We start from the raw sequence: 23,821 nt of genomic DNA, 5'->3' as shown, positions 1-23,821 counted from the left end.
TTGTAGAATCACAGAGCCCCTGGACACTAAGAACAGAATTTTACTTATCCTCTGCCAGTGGACCACAGTGGTGCTCTCGGTTAGAATTAGAATGCAGTAAGCCCCAGAAAGATCTGGGTATTTCCCTTTTCCGAAGATAGTCACTCTGGGAAATAATTGCAAGTCCTTTGGGGGGAAATGAGGGAAAAGAATTAAATATCTACTTGTGGAAGGGAACAAGATGGTGGAGGAATAGGTGGGCATGGAGTACGTCTCTCTCCACGGATACATCAGGAATACACATTCAGACACCGACACAGTGCATGCAGAACACCAGCTGAGAGCAGACAGGAGTACCTGACCAGCGGAAAAGAATTTATAGAACCACGCAAAACTCGGTAGGAGGAAGGAACTGGGGGGAAGACAGGATTGTTAGTAGGACCGAACCTGCCTTCAGAGGGTGGGCGAACTGAAGCAGGGGTCTGACCCCACAGCAGGGCAATTGTCTGAGTCAGAGGAGAAACATTTAAAGCTGAGAGTGAAACAGCTGATCTGTGGCAGCCTAAATGGAATGAGAATCAGACAGTTCTTGCTACAGCCATACATACCCCAGACAGGGACGCAGGTGTCCTGGAAGGTGCAGCAGCTGGGAGCTGGAGTTTAGGGATTGTGGATCAACCCCAGGGTGAGGGCTGCTGTTGACTGCAGAGAGACGGATAGAGGGGATGTGAGGGAGGAAACTGTGGTGGGAAATGCCTGTGGAGGAAAGCTGGGCAGCCATGGAAGCAAGGCAATACTGCTGAGTCATGCGTAGGGGATAAGCCACCACCATAGCCTCTTTCTCCCCAAATGCGAGCATAGACCCCTGAACAGTAGAGAGGCTGCCCATCAAACATCTGACACACTGAACTACAGAGTAGAACCGCAGGCGGGGCAGGGGGCCCTCTATGTGCCTGACATGCTCAACAACGGAGAAGGGTCCCAGGCAAGGGAGCCATCTAAGGGCCTGAACGAGCAGAGCTACAGAGAAAGACTGACAAAAGAGGCCTGCTGATCACCAGCTACAAGAGGCTCGAAAAAGACTCTGATAGGGCCAGAACTCCAGAGGTGGAGGCAGTCCCTGCACACTTGGTGCCGCCAGGGACCCCGCAAGCCAAGCAGCTGTGCCACCTTCACGCTCAACTGTTATTGGGGCAGGGCTGCCACAGGCAAAAAAGTCTTGCATCTATTCACATGGAGTTGCTTTGGTCAAGTCCAACTCTTTGCAATCCTATAGACTGTGGTCTGCCAGGCTCCTCTGTCAGGGGGGTTCTCCAGGCAAGAATACTGGAGCGTATTGGCCAACACTGGTTGCCATACCCTTCTAGAGCACTATATTTCCTGCTGCCCTAGCTGCCAACTCCCCTGAGTATCTGGTGCTGCCAGAACCCCTGTGACCCAAGAAGCTGCACCACTTCCACACTTGGCCCTCACAGGGGCAACCCAAGTCCTCCAGGGCAGCCTCAGGAGCAAACCCCAGTGGATCACCCACATAAAGAGGTGGAAATAAAACCACAGTTGAAACCCAGGGGCAATGTGGCTAAGGAAGACCCCAAACCCTCCCACTAGCTATACAAGCTTCAGATTAAATCCACAAAATCAACTAGGCAGACTCTGTGTCTATGGAATATATGGAAGTAACCTAGATGTCCATTGATAGATGAATGGATAAAGAAATTGTGATACATATACACAATGGAATATTACTCAGCCATAAAGGGAATGCATTTGAGTCAGTCCTAATGAGGTGGATGAACCTAGAACCTATTATACAGAGAGAAGTAAATCAGAAACAGAAAGATAAATATCGTATTCTAATGGATATGTATGGAATCTAGAAAAATGGTGCTGAAAAATTTATTTTTAGGACAGCAGTGGAAAAACAGACATAGAGAATAGACTTATGGACATGGGGAGAGGGGAGGAGAAGGTGAGATGTATGGAAAGAGTAACATAGAAACTTACACTAAACCATTTGTAAAATATATAGCCAATGGGAATTTGCTGTATGGCTCAGGGAACTCAAACAGGGGCTCTGTATCAACCTAGAGGGGTGCGATGAGGAGGGAGATGGGAGGGAGGTTCATAAGGGAGGGGATATATGTATACCTATGGCTGATTACATCAAGGCTGTATATTGTCATCCTGCTTATTTAACTTATATGCAGAGTACATCATGAGAAATGCTGGACTGGAAGAAACACAAACTGGAATCAAGATTGCCAGGAGAAATATCAATAACCTCAGATATGCAGATGACACCACCCTTATGGCAGAAAGTGAAGAGGAACTCAAAAGCCTCTGGATGAAAATGAAAGAGGAGAGTGAAAAAGTTGGCTTAAAGCTCAACATTCAGAAAACGAAGATCATGGCATCTGGTCCCATCACTTCATGGGAAATAGGTGGGGAAACAGTGGAAACAGTGTCAGACTTTATTTTTTTGGGCTCCAAAATCACTGCAGATGGTGACTGTAGCCATGAAATTAAAAGACGCTTACTCCTTGGAAGGAAAGTTATGACCAACCTAGATAGCATGTTGAAAAGCAGAGATATTACTTTGCCAACAAATGTCCGCCTAGTCAAGGCTATGGTTTTTCCAGTGGTCACGTATGGATGAGAGTTGGACTGTGAATAAAGATGAGCGCTGAAGAATTGATGCTTTTGAACTGTGGTGTTGGAGAAGACTCTTGAGAGTTCCTTGGACAGCAAGGAGATCCAACCAGTCTATCCTAAAGGAGATCAGTCCTGGGTGCTCATTGGAAGGACTGATGCTGAAGCTGAAACTCCAATACTTTGGCCAACTCATGCAAAGAGTTGACTCATTGGAAAAGACCCTAATGCTGGGAGGGACTGGGGGCAGGAGGAGAAGGGGACAACAGAGGATGAGATGGCTGGATGGCATCACTGACTCGATGGACATGAGTTTGAGTGAACTCTGGGAGTTGGTGATGGACAGGGAGGCCTGGTGTGCTGCGATTCATGGGGTTGCAAGGAGTTGGACACAACTGAGTGACTGAACTGAACTGATGGCTGATTCATGTTGAGGTTTGACAGAAAACAACAAAATTCTGTAAAGCAATTATCCTTCAATTAAAAAATAAATTAATTTAAAATATATGTGTGTATATATATCAGTTCAGTTCAGTTCAGTCGCTCAGTTATGTCCCACTCTTTGTGACCCCATGAATCGCAGCACGCCAGTCCTCCCTGTCCATCACCAACTCCCAGAGTTCACTCAGACTCACGTCCATCGAGTCAGTGATGCCATCCAGCCATCTATCTCATCCTCTGTCGTCCCCTTCTCCTCCCGCCCCCAATCCCTCCCAGCATCAGAGTCTTTTCCAATGAGTCAACTCTTTTTATGAGGTGGCCAAAGTACTGGAGTTTCAGCTTTAGCATCATATACAAAATATCTACTTGTGGTAGAGGATTCCTCTCTGAATGTAACCAGACTCCAGTATTCTAACTCAGGTCTGTAATTAGGTGGAGAGCCATGATTTTCTATTTGATTTAAGTCAAGTCCATTTTCACCAGAGCACAAGGTACCTATAGATTAAGTACCTTAGTATGATACACAGGTTTCCAGTCCAAAAGAGACCATGACTTTTCAGCCACTTCTAAAGATTTCTGTGGGACTTCTCTGGTGGCTCAATGGTAAAGAATCCACTTGCCAATGCAAGAGATCTGGGTTTGATCCCTGGGTTGAGAAGATCCCCTGTAGAAGGAAATGGCAACCCCCTCCAGTATTCTTGCCTGGAGAATCTCATGGACGGAGGAGCCTGGCGAACTACTCTTTCATGGGGTCCCAAAGAGTTGGGCATGAGTGAGCAACTAAACAACAACAAAATATCTCTTTTGGGTCACACTTTCTATGACCGTTTCAGCCTTGTTACCTGCTGTGATAATCACCCACATTGACTCTGGTGGTTAAGTTGGTTCTTGACCTCTTCCACATTGATTTTCCTTTATTTCCATTAAATCCTAGAAACCATTTCAATGTCAACGTCTCTTACCTTTTTTTGTGGCCAAAGAGGAGAGTCAAGGAAGCAATTAGTGTCTTGATGAGAAGTCTTCTGGTCCTTCTTGGGGACCAGTAGGGAATAGTTGAGCCAATCCTCTTTGATAATGCCATACAAACATTCCTATCTCCACAACCTCACATCCCCTTTATATTACGCACAGGAATTTCTAGCATCTCAACTCCATTTAGGATAGTCTCCACAAGACCAGGATTTAGATAACCAAGTGAACAAACCATTAGAACCTTTTCCAGCCATTCAAACTTGTACATCAAACACAAACCCTCTGATAAGAACCCCCATATTGATAATTTATGTCCCTCTTCCTTCCCTGGGCTAGCATTCTCAGAATACAGACACACACACACACACACATACACATACATTCCTTCCCCTGGATCTTGCTGGTATAATTTTTAATACAGCAAAATTTAGTATTATTTAAACACATGGCTCATTGCTATTAACTAAACTCTAGATCCTATTAATTTTTTCATTAATTTCCTCTTTCTTTTCCAGGACCCAATCCATGGTACAATACTGGATTTAGTTTTCATTTCTCTTTGGTCTCCTTCAGTTTGTGACAGTTTCTTAGTCTTTCCCTGTTTTTTTTTATGATTGTCAGTTTTGAGGAATATTGTTCAGGTATTTTATAGACTGCTGCTCTGTTTAAGACTGCCTGATATTTTGTAGAATTCTAATTTGGGGGAATAATTCTATAGAGATGAGTGCCCTTCTTACCATATTGTATCAGGAGGTAAACAAGGTCCACATGACATCACTGGTGATGTTAACCTTCATCATCTGGTTACAATGGTGTCTGCCAAGATTCTCCACTGGAAAGTTGCTACTTCCCTTTTCCATAGATTATTTTATGGAAGCAAGTAACTAATTCTCTGAGAGTTTTAAAGCTAAAACAAGTGTAACACATTTGATCTATATTTAAAGGAGAGATCCTTAGACTATGCCAGTTGTAGACAAAGCCTGTTTGCAAGGTGGGGTAATAAAGCTGACACAAGGGAGAGATGAGGATGAGAAATGAACAGAATCATGACAGTATTTCCATAACCTGAGGTTCAGAGACGTCCCCTGCCTTCTGAAGGTTATATTTTGCACTATTGTGCTGGAAAATCTTCCTTTTCACCTAAACTAGCTTAGATTGGATTTCTATATGTACAATTTAAAAGATCTAAGTAACATACAACTTCACTGGATTGATATTAGAATTAAATGATAAAAATAAGCAAAGTAAGTACCTACTGAAGAATGAGATACAGAGGTAATGATAAGTGTTGGATATTATTAACTGATGCAGAATAGGATTTTTGAACTATTGTATTCAAATGTATTATAGAAATAACATAATGATCATGAATTTCTTGATAAAACTTGAGAATGTGAGATCACATGTTAAGAATATTTGTTATTGTAGCACTGGATTCAATGATAAATGAAAAGAGTTGCAGTTTGTAACCCAACCTTGCTGCCTGCTCAATAACTAAGCCATGTTTGTGTTAGATTTAGAGGCAAGAAAAGAGCAGCTTGATATTTGAAGTGCATAATTACCCACATTCTTCTTCCCTGAGGAAAGGGCCATCAGAGCTAAGTCTTTTGGTCAAGAAGCATTTTGATTCACAAATACTATGAGCATCCTTAATGTCCCATGACTATTACCCAGAGCAGTTTTAGCCTTGAAGTGCAGAGCGGTGGGGCGGGGGGTGCGGGGAATGCACATTTATACCTTTAGTGCATATCATTAGTTGATCTGTTATGACATTTATCTATGGTCATGAAATGAAAGAATAATTTGGGCATTAATGTCTTTGAATTGCTCCCATTTAGTTCTTCTTTTTATACATTTTTTTTCCACAATGGGAAAATAACAGGTATCAAAAAGACAAGCTCTTAATAGCTCTTCAATGAAGCCATCATGATACTGCCTTTTCTCTTGAGGAACTCAATTATGAATAATTTCACATTCCTAATTTAGTCCTGATTTTCTAAAAGGAAATTTAGTATGAAAAGAGTGCAATGAAGAGGCAACCTAGTGTTCAGGTGTCTAAAATAAACTGTCTGTATGTAATAGAAGTGGAATATACTCAGTGGTCAGTGCCAGTATCAGGGAAAATTACAGGTGCTTGGCAGTGTGGCACAGATCACACTGAAGCATTCCAACTTCGAGAAGGTTGGTAAGAAAATGTCAGGGAGGGAAGAAGGGGCTATACTGAGCTATCCCCAGACAAAATGGAGAGACAAGAAAAATCTACATGCCATGTCATCCTACCCCCAGCATCAGCCCTGTCCAGCCTTTCTCCAGTTAATGAAACTGGGAACTTCAGGCTTAGACCCATTCTTTCAGATCTAAACATTCACCTTCCCTTTATAACCCACTAACGCTTAAAGAACACTGAGCGCCGAAGAATTAATGCTTTTGAACTGTGGTGTTGGAGAAGACTCTTGAGAGTCCCTTGGACAGCAAAGAGATCCAACCAGTCCATTCTGAAGGAGATCAGCCCTGGGATTTCTTTGGAAGGAATGATGCTAAAGCTGAAACTCCAGTACTTTGGCCACCTATGCGAAGAGTTGACTCATTGGAAAAGACCCTGATGCTGGGAGGGGTTGGGGGCAGGAGGAGAAGGGGACGACAGAAGATGAGATGGCTGGATAGCATCACTGACTCGATGGATGTGAGTCTGAGTGAACTCCGGGAGTTGGTGATGGACAGGGAGGCCTGGTGTGCTGCGATTCATGGGGTCACAAAGAGTCGGACACGACTGAGCAACTGAACTGAACTGACTGAACACTTCAGCAAACATCTGTCAAACACTGAAGAAGAAAAAACACACACACATACATAAATTCTCTATAGTCCCAATCCTCTACAAACTTGTGTTTCGGTGGGAGAGGAAAAAGAAGTGTACAGATAACAAAAACAAATGGGACAGTGGTGTAAGAAAAAGACAAAGAACTAGGAAAATGAAAGAGGAATAATCAGAAGTGTGGATAAATAAGGTGTGGTGCAAGAGACACTGACTGAGGAGTTCTTAGAAGTCAATGAGAAAAAAAAAAGGAAGTCAATGAGGAGAAATATTAAGGAAAAGATCTGAATTTGATGATTTTAATATAATTATAAAATACAGTTTAAATGAAGTGACACATAGATTGCACTTATTTATTTATAAACAAATATTTAAAAAGGGAACAAGTGAATTCATGGATTGGGGGTATGAGAAATGGAATGATGATCACTTATTTCAATAATTCTCACAGTGATCCATAAGAAAGATGTAATATATTTATCATAGAAGAGTAGCATTTCCCTGTCAGGATTGGAGGCAAAAGAGAAATAGCCCAGTTTTTAATTGTCACATGGTTTACAGAATTATCAGGTATGTTAAATCAAAAAAGAAATAATGGGCTTTAAGAATGTGGAAAATGTCATTTTCTCATACAGACAGATTGCAGACTTGAGGGCTCAGCTGAATGAAGGCTCATTAGAAAGCTTTAATGAGTGGCACCACCTTGTAAGTATCTATGGCCCTGAAATATAGATGGAAAGGCAACAAAGAGGAACTAACTGCTACCCTTAGGCAGGCAAATCAAAGTATCTCTTCCTAAAAAGAGGACAGACACTTGCAAGCATCATTATTCTTTTGCTCATTTCTGAATAACTCAAATCAACTGATATCCTGCCATGGGCTTGCTGTCCCTTTTGTTCTATGGGGAAACAAATCCCATCCTCCACACAGAGGGTGCCTGTGGAGGATGCCTATTATTTCTATCTTTCAAGCATCCCTATCCCTTCTTCTACCGACTGTATACTTTATCTCCTTTGGAGAGGTTTCTTCCCCTAGAGGATGCACAAGGACAGCTAACCAGACTCCTTTTACAAAGATTGATGTGCTCATCAGAGCACAAGGTTTGCTTCCTTTGTAAGATCGCAAACTTTGTCATCTGCGTAAGGCTGGAGCTGCACTCTGGGCACAGTCTGATGAAGAACGAAGCCCAAACAGAAAGCAGTGCTGAGAGCAAGTGAGAGAGAGAGAGAGAGAGAAACACATTCCAGCTGATGCTATTAAGCCTTGAATCAGCCCAGCTGAGTTATCAATACACAGCCCAGTTTCCTTTGTTTGCTTGAGTAAGTTAGAGCTGAATTTTCTGTCATTTGCTAATAAGAATCCTGAAGGCAGCAGGTTTTCGAACTACGTGTATGGGTAGGAAATCATACAGGCTTCACTTTGACATAAAAATCTGCCTGTTTCATGATTAAGCTTAGTATGCATGCTGTAGCATGAAGATGTCCAGATAATCATACCCACTCTAGGATTAATTACTGAGAAAGGAAAAAGAAACACAACTGGGATGAAGATAAAGTATATTTTTCATCTTCTTTCAGTACCTATGGAAAGGCATTGTGCTGATACTCTAAGAGAAATTCCATTTTAATCTTCCTAGTGAATTGCTCATAGAAAATTAGGAACCTGGTGTCATTAAAATTAGGAACCTGGTGTCATTACCAAGTGGCTCTAGTTCTGGAGATGACATCTATGGGATGCACACACCAAAGGAATAAGGAATGGAGAAGCTGGAGACTAGCAAGTAAAAGGTCAAGCATTAAGCAATCATCTTTTTGGGGCTAGACATGGTACTAAATTTTAAGAGGAAGGGGAGGTAAGAGCGAGGACAACTTAGTCCAGAGAGACACATACCACTCAGTTCTGTGAAAATGTACACCTACATTACTTAGTAGGGTTACAGAAACCTCACTAACTTGTAACAACAGCAAAAGAAAGTAGGCGTAGCAAAGACTGTATAGTGGTATATAAAATACATTGTCAGTAGGTGCATTGTTCTTAGAAGATTCTCAGTACATCTTCTCTGAATGAATAAAAACAAAACGCGTCACTTTCAATAGAATACACACAATCTAAGCTGTGAATGTTGAGAAAGAAATTAGGGGGGAAATAATGAAGAGCAAACTCATATTTGGCATTTTCTCATTCTGAGCACTCCACAGAGAAAAATCGATTTTTCCCCCCCAGCTCTTATCAGGTAAAGCTATTGATTCAAATAAATAGGTTATGCGGAAGCCATCGGAGTTTCTAGTCAGGTAGACTCTGGGTTCAACACTATTATTCCAGACAAGAGAGGAACGTCCCTGAACTTCAACGTCCTCATCTTTCAAATAGGAATAATACTAATTCTCTTACTGGATGGTTGTGAAGGGTGAATGAAGACGGGAATTTGACCCAGGAAACTTTTGTACCTCTCACTTCAAGGAAGAAAAATTTTAAAAAGTAGATTTCTAGGAATGAAGGTAGACCAGACTGAAAATGAAGAGCGGGGAAGGTGTTTTTGCAGGTGCCGCGGTTCTAAGACCTTAAGGTTTGAAAGACCTGGATACTCAGGAGACCTCAGGATGCTTTCTGGCCGAACTGGTCAACAGTACCGAGCCCTCCCTGCGTCCAACTGGCTGGTTTCCATTCAGGTGTCAGAATCTACCCGTCACCAGTGTGCGTCCTTTCATTTTTTGCATGTAAAGTCGGTTTGAGGGAGGAAGGGTGGAGGTAAAACGTGCGGGAAAGAAATTACAGTTCAGATTACAAGAATAACAAAATCACTAAGGTCGGAGAAGGCAATGGCACCCCACTCCAGTACTCTTGTCCGGGGAATCCTATGGACGGAGGAGCCTGGTAGGCTGCAGTCTATGGGGTCGCTAAGAGTCGGACACGACTGAGCGACTTCACTTTCACTTTTCACTTTCACGCATTGGAGAAGGAAATGGCAAGCCACTCCAGTGTTCTTGCCTGGAGAATCCCAGGGACGGGGGAGCCTGGTGGGCTGCCGTCTATGGGGTCGCACAGAGTCGGACACGACTGAAGTGACTTAGCAGCAGCAGCAAGGTCAGGGAGGATGTCAGCGAACAATGCAAAATCCTATGGAATGAGGAGTTAGAGACGCCCTGAAAAGAATTCTATATTTTTACATGCTCTTTCCAGAGCCCCCTCTCCCGGCCGTGGATCATCACCCTCCTTTCCTCCTTTTTCCTTCCAGCAAAACTAAGCATTCCAAAAAACTTGAAGTTTTCTTTCAGAAGTCTTAATTTCGCTGTCACGGAGCTTTTCCACCGCTTTAACCCAACTTTCTTTCATTTCTTTGGCGAGAGCCTGAAATTCGGGCTGCCTGACAGGCTGCAGCCCGAAATCGGGGAAGCTTGGGGCTTCGTTCCGGCGAAGACTCTCGGGTGCTGGGGCGTAGAGCTCGGTTTTTCCCTGGGGTAGGGTTCCCAGCGCGGGCAGGGACCTAGTAGGACGCGCGCGCTCAGGTCCCCAGTCCCCGGTTGCGGGAACGCGCGAGCGCCAAGGCGGCCTTGGGGTGGGGGGGTAGGGGGGTGGCGCTTTAAACCCGAGCCGCGGCTTCCGCACGACCTATTTTTAGTGGCGCGTCGCCCCCCCTTTCCCTCGGCCTCCGGCGTGGTAGCCTCCGGCGGGCGGCCGCCTCCTTTCTGTCTCCCCCGCCGCCTCTCGCTCATGGTAGCGTCCACGCGGGCAGGTCTGGAAACTGAGCATGTCTGGAAGCGCTCGGCGGCCTCGGCGGCGGCGGGGGCAGAACCAGGCTGCGTCAGGCTGAGCCCGTCCACCGCGCGACCGCAGGAGCGCAGCGCCGGCGCCGCGCAGCCCAGCCCCGCCGAGAGGGGCGCACTCGCCGCCGCCGCCGCCGGGCCCGCCGCAGCTCACCGCAGCCCCCTCCCGGCGACCCGCAAGTAAGTTTGTGAGGTGGCTGGGCGGTGGGGCGAGGGACCGGCGCCCCCGGGGAAGCCCTGGCGGGAGGCGCGGCTGGTGCCCCGGAGAGCCCGCTGGCCCCGCTGCCCCCGGTGCCCGGCGCCTCGGCCAACCTTTTGGCCAGTTTGAAAGTGATGACCCCTGGGATGTTGGAGTCGGGGGACCGGCAAAGCAGGAGGGCCGGACTGACTCCGGTTGGAGGCTAAGGGGGCCAACTTGGGGAGAGGGAAGGACCGCACTGCCAGGAAGCGGGCTGGTGCCGGCTTGGGAGGCTGGGTTTGGGATGCGGGCTCCTGGCTGAGAACAGCCGCAGAAGGAAAGAAGGGTGTCCCCGGGGGATAAGGTGGGAGCGACGTGAAAACCCAGTGTGGAAGGCATAGGAGAGGGTGAGCGCGTCCTGGCTGGAGCGGCGGGAGGGAAGGTGGATGGAAAGTGGGGCGCGTGGAAAGCGGATTTGAACCAGAGCAAAGGACGCCGGTGGAAGAGGCCGTCTGCTTCGGGAAGCAAGTGGACTGTAATAATTTGGGGAATCTGTACCAGATCAGGGCAGTGTAATGATGGAGAGAGGTAGCTTTGGATCAAGGTCTTTGCAGCGAATATGCGGGGCCAAATGTTGGGAACTGGCAGAGCAGAGAGGATGGATGCAGAAAGTGGCCCGGAAGGGCCAGCTGGAAAATCGCTGGGGTATTTGAGTGAAGGGGAGGAGGGGAACAGTGCAGCGATCGAGCTGAGGAATGGAGCCAGGGTTGGGACCAAAAGGCTCAGGAGAGGCTTGGAGGCTGCTACGTGTGGTCCTCTGAATAGTGTCTTAGTAGCGGTTCTCTGAGGTTCATTTGCAAGCCAGCTCCTCCTTCATCTCCTACCTGGCTGGGTTACCGGGCGGCTTGCTTAAGGCGAGTTTGTAGCTTTGGACAGATCAGGCAACCGGGAAGGTAGTCGTTTGCAGGGGAGCTGTCCGTGCTTCCCTTAAGTGGTTCCCAGCACCCTTGGCGTACAAAGCAGGATCTGAATGTGTATGTTTCGGGGGATGTGTGTGTGTGTGGAAGTTGGGGGTTCTCCTCTAGGCCACAGGAGCCCGCGGTCTCGCCCCGAAGGTGCGGTGTTCGGGGCCGGGAAGTCAGGCAGAAGTCTGCAGTGTGCAAGTCGCGGCGGGGCGTGTGAGTGTTCGTGTGCGCGCGCGCCAGTGTGCGTGTTGCCCGCCCGGGGTCGCCTGTGTTGCTGCAGTCTGTCTCCATGACGAGGAGATCCAGGGCTTCACAGGCGGCACGGGGAGGGGATTAAAGGAAACGTGCTTTCCCGCGTCTCTCCTGCCTCCTTTCCCTAGGGTCACATTCTTTGCTCATCCAGTGATGTTCTTCTCTAACCTCTTCCCGGCTCCTGCACACCCCCACACCTGATGCAGGTCTTGTCTTCCGATTCGGTACCCGGAGGACGCGGCTGTCCCTCTTCTGCCAGAGGGAATCCCAGGAATCCCGGTGGTTAAAGGGGCTCCCGAATCCCCCCCGGCTCTTTCTCTGGGGCGTCACTCACGGGGACGGGGGCGGGGGCGGGGGGTTCCGCAGTTCGCTCTGCTGCCCCTGCAGGTGACTCTGTGATGTTGCCCCGCGGACCCCAAGTGATGGCTCCAAATAGCTAGAGTCCAGAAAATTGGACAGAGTGGCACTTACTGGTTCTCCGGAGGTGGGTCTCCCCTGAGTTCCCCACAGGTAATTGTAACTTAAAAAGGAAAAATGACTAGATTAGTAGACTAAACCAACTCTGAGGGCAAAAAAGCTGTATGTAAAAGCACCTCTTTGAAGAGTAGATATTTTACCCACCGACCTCAAGAAAGGAAGAAGCTTCTGCAATGTACAGATCTGAAATTAGAGGGGAAGGGGGCGGCAGAGCGGGAGTGGCATATTTCACCAAATATGAAAAACGAGGATGAAGTCAACTCTGGAAACTGGTACCATCTGTGGAGGGACTCAAAGAAGGAGGAGCGGGAACTGTACCTACTGTCTGCCGATGTCTCTGCAGACTGGGCTCTAAGACGGTGTGTGCAGTCATCAGAAATAATTCTGAATATCCAAATTGCAGGGGGGAAACTCAGAGGAAGGGAAGTGAGGAACTCTAAAAAAATGATGAGGACCATAGGAGGGGTAGTCTTGCAGGGTGATCACTGACCCTTGGAGGGACACAGCAGAAAGACCAACAAGCTTCTAATGGCAGGGATGTATCCTCTTATTCCGTGTGACAGTGGCTAGGCCAGTTTCTAGTAACTACTGGAATATACCTTTTGAAATATGACCATGATTCTGGTTATCTGTAAGGTGAGAAGTTTGAATAAAAAGACATATACTGTCATTTTCTGCTTCTACCACTGTTTTTTCTTCATTGATTATTGTTAATACATGTGGTGAAGGTAGAATAAACTATTATTTTGCCTGTTAATTCTCCCCAGAGTGCTGTTCAAATAGATGTAACAAAATATGTTTGTCTGTTTTTTGCTGGAGAGTCATGGAGAAAGGAGAGTTAGGCAAATTGATTAGGATATCAAGTAAAGTTAGAGTTTAGGCATCTGAAGATATTATATGAGTGTGGAGGTAAAACTTCACTTATATAATGCTAAATTCAGTATGAAATGAGAAAACCCTTCTCTCCTTAACTCCAAACTTCCTGCATTTGAAATACAAAGGGTTGTACCTTTGGACTGATTCCTAGTCTTCAGAAGTCTAGCTTGACAATAATTTTCCTGGAGAACTGTTACCTAAATTCAGGTTTGCTTTAGGAAATAATCAATAATCAACAGATTCTTTGCAGCCCTAAGGTAAAGACATTACCAAAAAAAAAAAAAAAAAAAGTGAAATGGCTTGATGAAGCAGAATAATGAGTGAGAGAAATATTAACCAAAGTGGGAAAAGAGAAATCACTTTCTCTTACTCCAGGGAATAGATATTACTGATAGGTTTAGAACTTTGGTTCTCAACAGGGGCAAGTTTGCCCCCCAAAGAACACAGGTTGTACCTGGAGATGTTTTGATTGTCACACTTTGGTGGGGAGGGGTGCTACTGGCATCGTTTGTGCAGAGGCCTGGGAAGTTGCTAATGTTCTACAATATACTGAGTTGTCCCCGCAACAAAGAATTATCCAACTGGGGCTTCCCAGGTGGTATGGTGGTAAAGAATTTGCCTGCCAATGCAGGAGATGCTGGTTCAATCCCTGGGTCAGGAAAATCCACTGGAGAAGGAGATAGCAAACCCACTGCGGTATTCCTGCTTGGGAAATTCCATGGACACAGGACCCTGGCGGGGTACAGTCCATGTGGTCACAAAAGTCGGACTGAGCACACACACACACACACAACTGTCAGTAGTACTGAAGATGAGGAACCCTGGCTTAGAACAGGTGTGATTAGAATGAAAAGCTACTCCTGTCAGGATGCTTTCACATGTTTTCATTGGAAGTCTACCTTGAAAAATCAAGAGTAGTTAATATTAAGAGACTGTCTTTGCAAACTGTTCCCCATTTACAAAAACACTTGCTTTAAAGGAAGTAAATTAAAGAGATTTACTTTTAGCAGAACTTCTTTTCAGCCTTCAAAAAAGAGGTCCTAAAATAGGTTGGGAATGTCTGAAAGGCCCATATAGTATGTATAGGAGCTGAGTAAGCTTTTTTTTTTTTTTTGATAACAAGTTAAAACTGTTCTACTGCAGTTTTTTTCACTGAATTTGTTTGGTAATTGCTTTTAAAAATACATAGCTTTTATTTTTAATTAATATTAATTTATTTTAAATTTAATAAATTCTTCACATAGTGAGGAATTGAACTGAACCAGAGGAAAATGTTAGCTGAACATTTATTAGAAGCCTCATGAAATGTTCCCAGATGAAACCTTAGTGTTTGTAGGTATCCACACAGAAAGGTAAGAATCCCATATAATTTTCATGGATTTAGTTTCAGTTTTAAATCGACAACAAGGCATGTATTGAGAGGCAAACCTTTCTGGCCTGTAGTACAATACACTGCCTGGAGAGGAGGAACAATAGCTTACACTCATAGATGTAATAAGATCAGGGCGCTGTTCTAAGATGGCCCACGTGCAGGAACTCAGAACACCAGAACACCTGTTAGACAAAACCTTGGTCATGATGACACTGAAGAGATTTGGTCAGCATTTCCACCCTCTCCTCTCTGTCTACTTCCACCTGTACAGTGCTTCTGTTGGTTGGCTGATTGGTTTCAGAATTCATTCTAAAGGGATTCTCATTAGGGCTGCTTACTTCCTTTCTTGTTATAATAACCATTCCCTCCATCGTTGGCCGTCACCAGCCCTCAGTCCCTCAGGAATTCACACAGCAGAAGAGCCTCCTGCTTAGTCTCTGGGGCAGTCAGTATCCCCTCCTTCACTCCTGTGTGTACAAACACAAACAACTGTTTCCGGCTTCTAAGAGGAACAGAGCTTTGTCTCTTGGAAAAATATTGGGTGGGGAGAGCCCTTGTTTTCCACAAAGGCAACCTCAGTTTCTCTGCTTGCAGCCTTTAATTGCCTTATTCAGTTGTTTGTTTAGTTGCATATTCTTGATCTTAGGAAGGCTTCCTCTTCCCGAAGACAAGAGGGAAAGAAGTGAGGAAAACACTATGAGCCACACTGGTGTTGATCAAGGGCACTTCTCATGGGCTCTGTGAAGCCTCAATAAAATAATCTGAACCAATGATAATACTCTTTGTAAATTCAGCGAGCCTGTGTAATTTCAACACTAGCAGGCTCTCCTCTGGCCACTTGAACTCAATGCTGAACTGCATTGTGCATTGCAACTGGTTTGCAAAACCACGTTTATTTAGAGTAACATATATGTATTTCATGTATGTCTCTAAAAGTGTGTCTCTACAAAGAAACACAAGATAGGTATTCATTTTCATTAAATTTGAAGAGGCTATAGAGATATATATAGCCTTTTCTTGAAAATATTGATACTTCAGACCCCCTTGGTGAAATGCAGAAGGAGTAAAAAAAAAAAAAAATAGGAGGGAAGCAGTTACATGGGTTTCTCTATAGATCAGACAAGGAGGGAGCAAGCAATTTGAGGTGAAAGGGGTCAGTTCTTGTCTACCTCTTCCTTTCTTTTGGAAATAGTTATTGATTTTGTTTGACATCTGAGCAAGGACAGATGGTTTCTTTTCCCGCAGACACTTGTTGAGCTGATGTGTGCCCTTTTATGCATTTAATAGCCATAGTAGGAGGCAGTGGGCTGGCTGGTACAGATGGTTAGAGTGAAGCAGAATTGCAGATCATTTTCATCAATAAAACTGCAACAAAGACTCACTTTCAAAAACTGAGTGTATCCTGTGACTATTTTGATGAAACAAATAGCAAAGATTACAGAGCTGAGCATCCCTGCTGCACTAGGCACTACCTAGGCTTTAAACTCTCAGAGTATACGTGTTGGGAATGGGGAGTGGACTAATGGCAGCTTCTTACCTGTAAACAAACTTGGTGGTCATTGAGGCAGGTCAGTTACTGTCCAGTTCAAAGAAGGACAGTGTAAGGACTGGACATTTTATTGAACAGTGTATGTTGCCCTTGCTGAATTCAAGAGTGAGAACAACAAAGGCAAGAATTTGAAATTTATGCTATAGCAAAGGCAAAGAGAGTTTCTGTTTTTAATTTCATTTTACCTTGTTAGCAAGGTAACCTTACCTATGGAAGGTTTTACCTTCGTTCATAAATGCTTATTCATCTGAAGAAGCAAATAGCCCAGAAGATTTCCCAAGGCTTTCAGCCTTATAAAGAGTGTGTCTCTTCTATCTCTGGAATATTCATTATGTGATATCATTTGGAATCTGAATACTGGGCTAAGTTGGTTGACATAATCCCTTCTAATTTTGTGGTTTAGAGCTGTCTCTGTCCTTTTAAAGAGGTGAAAGAGATATATTGTTTGTCATTGGGAGCACAGTTACCGGTGCTGGAAGCAGCTTCTTTTACACACAAACATGCCTGGTACTTGACATTGGTCTGGGACTCCACTGAACAAACATAGATCTTAGTCTTCTGGATTATGAAACATGATTTCAGCAGTTTTGATTTGAACTAGCATTGCAGCCTGGCTTGTGAATCAATTTGATGTATTTAGAAAAGACCAAAGGATGAGCCAAACACTCACTACCCAGTAGCAGAAAACAGGTATAGCAGTCCAGGGAGTTGATCTGGCACTCTTCCTTAGGAGTTTTGTGACTTTAGATGAAGCTTGTTTTTTTTTTTTTTTTTTTTTTAAATTACCTCATGGTGCTCCAATTTTCTCATCTCTGAAACAGAATTTTTTTTCTCCTATAGAATTCACTGTAGGGTTAGAGGAAATATTTTCAAAGCCAAGTGCCTGTCAATAGTGATGGTGACGGGCTTATGTGTCCTTCTAAAGCTGAAATTTAAATGGTTACTGTCCAGGATGGGGAAGCAGTGGGGCCATTGGTGAGCAAACTGAGGTGGAAAAGGACCTGGGAGTGGATCATAGTTAGGATGGGGTTTTGAAGGTGAAGTGGGCTGTTGTCCTTTTTTGACTGATGGGGCCTTGGGGACTCAGGGTTATGGTGTGATTTGCCGAAGGTTATGCTACATCATTTCAGCTGAGTCTATTTATAGAGTCTCCATCCCAACATTCTCCACTTAAGAGCACACTTATTCTCTTGGTTAAAGCCATGTTTATTCTGTTTATTTAAAAATGGTTATTCAACTCAAGAACCTCTCATTTCAGTTGTTATAAAGGTCTTTTATAGACAAATTAAGAAAGGCATCAGTGGATCTCTAATTAAATTTGTACAAGAGCTCAACTCAACTTTTCACTTAAATGATCAAAATGATATCTTTATTTTTTCCTAATTGGAGTGAACAAAATTGAATATTGGCCCTTGTTGATGGTTCTGTTGCTAAGTTAATAGTTTTGTTTTTGTTTTAAATCAGTGCTGTTGCCGTTGTGGTTCCTTGAAGAATTTCAGATTCAGTGAAAATGTAAAAATCTGCATGTGTTGGAAATACTTTGTGAGTTGTAAAGTATTTTATGTATGTTGTCTTATTTGTAACTCATGGTAAAGATATATTATCAGTTTCGATAATGAAGGACTTAAAATTGAAAGCCAGGACAGATGGCAACTTTGAACAAACATTCCCTTTTGAATCATTCAAACTTGAATTCAAATCTCCATGTTTTAGTCACTAGCTGTGAAAACTTGGACAAATAACTTGACTTTCCAGCTTCTCCTATCTTTTGCAAATCACATTAACCGGATTATGAGTATGATTCTTGAGATGATTCAGTAAGATAAGCAAGTAAAGATCTTAGCATGATGCCTGCACCCTTCTTTGTCCTTGTACGCTGCTAATTCACCATATTTCAGCTATGCCCTTGAAAGTAACTATTTAAACTTGAATTTGTTCATATATATTCACCATAAAGAATCAGAAAACTTGATTTTAAGTGACTTGAGAGGGGAATAAAAAGAGAGGCTTCATGGATGTGTAACTGAGGAAAACATGGGTTGTTATATGTATTTAGCTTCCAGTTGGACCTGATTTAGGGCTCGGACCATATGATTAGTTCACTGTTAATGGGAGTGAGAGTGAAAAGGTTGTTAGTAGTCCAGGTGGAAACTGTGCATTCATTTCTTGTAAGTTTTCCATCAGCTTCCTCTTCTGGACAGAGGCATAGAGGCTTGCAAAACACAGTAATAAATCCATTACAGACAATTATACATGGAAAAGTATTGAGCGAATTAGATTATTTTGTGGAAGGGAATGAAATGAAGCTGAAATTTCAATGGAACCTACTAGTAGTGGTAAGTCAAAAATCCAATCAGCAATAAAACAAAACAGAACAAAATTCAAAGCTTCAGTCTTGTAATTTATCAGCACTCCTTAACTGAATTAAATAGAAACTGATTCTGGATTATTTAAACAGAAAGGGATTCAGTGTATGGTCCTGGAAGAGTTTATGGAATCAAGGAAATGATGAAGAACGAGACCTTGGAAACGATAGCCTGGTGCTGGAATAAGTCAACTCTAGCCGTTTTCCATGATTGGGACTCTGTGCTTAAGACTTAGAATTCTGAGGGAGCCAGAAAGAGAGAAAAAGAGAGCACTGCCTTCCCTGTGCGCCATTACTCCTTACCTGTTACCTGGCAATGAGTCTTGCTCAGCCATTGGTCAGCACCGAAGCAGGCCCCGCCCACAAGCAGCCAGCTGTCAAGGAGCAACCTTTGGTGGGGGGATTCCTTCAACTGTTGGTGGAGTGTTGATCCTGAGATAGAGAGTGAGATAAGAGGTGGCTCCCAGCCTCTCCCCAAGACCCTCTAGCTCACCAGGCCTTGGGCCAGTGGTTGAGCTGGAGGGCCCAGGGAATAGGCTGAAGGCTGTGTCCGCCCACTGGCCTTGGCTCAGGCCTTGATGGCAGCCATGAATGTCTCGCCTATCCTCTCCTTTGTGACCTAATAGCAGCGAGTCTGCAGGTCACAACCTGTGGGACCTGCCTCCGCCCAGTTTGTGCAGCCTGAGGAGCCTGAGAGCCAGTTGGGTTGGACACCTGGCTCCCTCAGTGATGACCACTGGGTAGGGTCTGGGAACTTGGCCCTGAGGGACCTGCTGCCAACTGAGCTGTGTCTCATCTTAGCCTGGACCCAGACCTTGGAGGGTGAAAGTTGGACCCTGGGACCCAGACCCTTCCTAATCAGAACAGAGAATAATATTCATTCCATAGAGATTTACAGGAGCATCATTACCTGACCTCAAGAACAAAGGAATCTGACACAAGCTGTCTGCAGCAACTAACCACACCCCTCCTCACCTTTCCTAGAAAAGGGCTTTGCTGAAAACTTTTGGGGAGTTCGGGGTTTTTAAAGCATGAGCCTCCCATCCCCTTGCAGGGCCCTGTAGTAAATCTTTCTCTACTCCGAACTCTGATGTTTTGTATTGTTTGGCCTCGCTGTGCATCAGGCACACGGACTTGCATTTTGGGAACAAGTTCAGAGGAAGAACAGGGTATCATGACCGGCAGTTCACCACCCCTGTGCTTATGGACCCAAGGGGCTACCAAGGCATAATCTGTAATCCACCCCTAGTGGAAAGAGGGGACTAGATAATACTGGACAGACATACTCATATTCACGACATGGATTCCTGATGGAAAAACTGGCTTCAGTGATGATCAATTACTGGAAGGAAAACAAAACAAAAACAAAAAAGAAGTGTGTTATTTATGTGCGAGACAGAACCACTGTGTCAGTTTTCCAAGGCTGTTCTAACAAATTACCACCCACTGGGTGACTTAAAACAACAGAAGTTTATATTTTCTCACAGTTCAAGAAGATAGAAGCCTGTAGTCAAGGTGTTGGCAGGGCCATTCTCTCTGTAAAGCTTTCTGGGGGAGAATCTGTTCCATGTCTTCCCCTTAGCTCCTGGTGCTGCCTGTAATCGTTGGTGTTCCTCCGTTTACAGGGGCATCACCTTAGTCTCTGCCCCAGTGTCAAATGGCGTCTTTCCCACTCCCTCCGCCATGGTGAATCTGTGTCGCTTCTCTTCTCATAAGGCTACTAGTGGTATTGGATTAGGGACCTGCACTGTTCCCCTATGACCTCATCTTAATGTAAACAGTTACATCTGTAATGACCCAATTTCAAATGAGGTCACATTCTGAGATTCCAGGAAGAACATGAGATTTGAGGGGATACTATCCAACTTGCTGCTGCTGCTGTTGCTAAGTCCCTCAGTCGTGTCTGACTCTGTGCGACCCCAGAGATGGCAGCCCACCAGGCTCCGCCATCCCTCGGATTCTCCAGGCAAGAACACTGGAGTGGGTTGTCATTTCCTTCTCCAATGCATGAAAGTGAAAAGTGAAAGGGAAGTTGCTCAGTCATGTCCGACTCTTAGCGACCCCATAGACTGCAGCCCACTAGACTTCTCCATCCATGGGATTTTCCAGGCAAGAGTACTGGAGTGGGGTGCCATTGCCTTCTCTGACTATCCAACTTAGTGCCAATGTAATGTGGATAGGGTAAACAGCCATGCACACAGCGATATCTGAATAGTGGGAAGGGGTACTATCCTATTATTCTCTGTTATAAACTCTGTATGAAGTATCATGCCTGGTTTCAGGCTCCCATTTTCAGATGATCATGTGTCTGCTGGAGAACTAATGGAAAAACAGTTTGCTTTGTAAGAGCAGTTTTTTGAACTACAGACCATAAACTTGGCAAAGAGGAGTCCAAGATAAATATAAAATGAGCTTCCAAATGTCAAAAGGAAGAAAGATTTCATCTTTATTGCTTGCTTGAGAACTAGGACCTATGGCTGGGAATTCCAGAGATGCCGATTTTCTCTACGAGAGAACAATCTTGTGTGAGTGTGGTTCAGGAGTCCCTATCTCTGGAAACATTCAGCAGAAGCTCATCATATTTGTTACGGAAGAGATAGAAGAGATTTCTGAGTATGCAGGGAGCTTAGATTGATAACTGCCCCCACGTTTCATGTTAAAATTGTCTTCTTCTAGGAGTATATAGGACATTCGTGATCCCCAAAGCATTATTATATGTTGTGGCAATAGAAGAAAACATGGCACCCATAGACTGTAGTTATTACATAGATAGATATTTCATTGATCTACTATGGTGGTGATAAAGAACAAACCAGGAACCTGTACAGTATCTGGCATAGCACAAGATCAATAATTACTTGTTGAGTGAATTTGTTGTTTCATCAGCATCTACTTTACAAATATATGTTCAAGTTGTTTACCTGGAGTGCTTCCCTGATCCTCATTAGCCCTGTCATATTCTGTCACCCACTCCAGTGTTCTTGCCTGGAGAATCCCAGGGACGGCGGGGCCTGGTGGGCTGCCGTCTATGGGGTCGCACAGAGTCTGACACGACTGAAGTGGCTTGGCAGCAGCAGCATATTCTGTCGTACGGTTTCTCTGTAGCCTTCTGACATCCAGGATTACCTACCTTGTTCATATGTGATTCCCCTCTTTGTTTCATTTTTACCATCTTAAAAATAGGGTTGGAGGTGGGGAGTGATTTTTCTCCTTAATCTGTGTCCTCCTCTGGGCTGTCTTTGCCAAGAGAGGTAGCCCTGATCCTCTGAAATTCATCGGTTAATGTGAAGCCTGGAGGGGACTTTGACTAAAGAAGTATTTCTCAGCGTGTGGAACAGTGTGACTGATTCTACACGAGATGACTTTGGGAGCTGTATGGATATATATTGAACTGAAAAGATTGAATTGAAAAGATTCTGAGTTTGTTGTCTTTCAGTGTTTGTTATTAAGGCAAGGAGGAAGTTTCAATTCAGTGCCAGTGTTAAAACTAGTATCTCAAATACATGTTTATCTCCCTTTTGCAAATGGAGTAGGCTTCAGTTGCCAAGCTTTCAAAAGTTTCATAAAAGTATCTTGTTTTCATTGTTTTCAATTTTATCTTCTTTCATGCTAAGTGCTAGTTTCCAAATAAAATAATGACACAAAGCTTCCTTTAAAAATTCATACAGTGAAATTTCTAATGGTTTGATATTTTAAAAAAGCAAGAAGGTAATATAGATGGATGATTGAGACTTGGAGATTTCTGTGTCAGAGTTCTCCTATGAGTCAACTGTCTGGATTTTCTTCCTTGCTTTTCTGGCACACTTTTGCACTCTGGACATCTGGGATGAGCTGTTCTGTGTAAGAGTCCTCCCTTCCTGAATTGTTTCACAAGATACTTGTTGGCTCAAAGGAAGGGGAAATTGTGCATATAAACATGGCTTTGCATTGCTTACAGTGCCTAGATAATGTGTATTCCTAAACTGCTTTTTTAAAAGCAATTCAGGATGGGGGACACATGTACACCGACGGCTGATTCATGTCAATGTATGGCAAAAACCACTACAATGTTGTAAAGTAATTAGCCTCCAATTAAAATAAATTAATTTAAAAAAAGCAATTCAAAATTGCTTTTCTGGCTTTCAAGGTAGGTTCTTACATTGATAGAATGAATGTCATATTAATTTATATAATTATTTTTCCATTGTTTTCTCCATGTCACGGGGCCCAGGTTTCAAAAAGAAAAAGGAGATTTTTTTTTTTTTCATTTTGCCACCTTGGGTAATCAGTTATAATGCTGAAAAAATTTTAAGCTTTTCAACAAATTTTATACATGTGCATGTTTAGAAAATCAAAATTTTCTACAAAGCATATGATGTAACTAACAGTTTCTTCCTCCAGTGCTCACCATCTTCAGTTCCTTTTCATGGGAAACAACCAGTTTTTTCCCCCCCAGTGTTTACTTCCATATTCCTAAATACATACTAAAGAGTTCTAGGTCTTGATATTTGCTTTTGTCTGATGACTCCCTAAATTATAAAATATAGAAGATGTGCATTAATATCTCTTTTAGTAACATCCCTCCATCTTATTCTTCTATCTTCCCACTGCTCCCAACACTATTTCGTTATTTTTTAAAATGAAATAAAGTTCAGAAGTTTAGTTTCCACTTAAGATGGAGAAAGCCCCAAGAAATCACTCCCACCATCACGAGAAAAAGCTGAATAATATACAAAATCTTAACTTCTCTGGGGCCCATCAAGAACTGAACTCACAAGATAAGCAAGTGAACTGAAATCAGAGAAGGATGAGTCCCTCTAAGGAGATATGGGACATGAACCCTTTCACCTGTGCCAGAACACGGGAAGAACAAATAAGGGATAAGAAGAGTATGCCTGTGTTCATAGCATTAGCCACAGTAGACATGGGGTAGAAGCAACTCAAGTGTCTACTGATAGATGAATGAATAAACAAAATGTGGCATATATATATATATATTATATATACAATAGAATATTATATGGCCTTAAAAACGAAGGGAAATCTGATACATGCTGTAACATGGATGAACCTTGAAGACATTATGTAAGTGAAAGAAACCAGTTACAAAAAGACAAATTCTTATATGATTACATTTTTCTTCCTTGACTGTTTAAGGTACCTCAAATAGTTTTCTTCCTTGACTGTT

The 23,821-nt window shown here is 43.7% G+C and overlaps 1 protein-coding gene across 5 annotated transcripts in view; it reads left to right on the top strand.

The window, feature by feature from the left end:
• The first annotated feature begins 10,628 nt into the window (after positions 1-10,628).
• OXR1 (oxidation resistance 1) overlaps positions 10,629-23,821 on the top strand; it is a 549,175-nt gene continuing 535,982 nt past the window's right edge. For 3 of the 5 annotated variants that reach the window (XM_061439152.1, XM_061439149.1, XM_061439148.1), the window contains exon 1: positions 10,657-10,800. The gene's annotated coding sequence lies outside the window, so the exon portion shown is untranslated. Of the gene's footprint in view, positions 10,801-23,821 lie in introns of all 5 variants that reach the window. The other 2 variants (XM_061439150.1, XM_061439153.1) reach the window with 2 other exon arrangements.

The sequence above is a fragment of the Bos javanicus genome, chromosome 14 (genome assembly GCF_032452875.1).
Source record: "Bos javanicus breed banteng chromosome 14, ARS-OSU_banteng_1.0, whole genome shotgun sequence".
NCBI classification, from domain to species: domain Eukaryota; kingdom Metazoa; phylum Chordata; class Mammalia; order Artiodactyla; family Bovidae; genus Bos; species Bos javanicus.
This window is presented reverse-complemented; position numbering and strand designations above follow the sequence as displayed.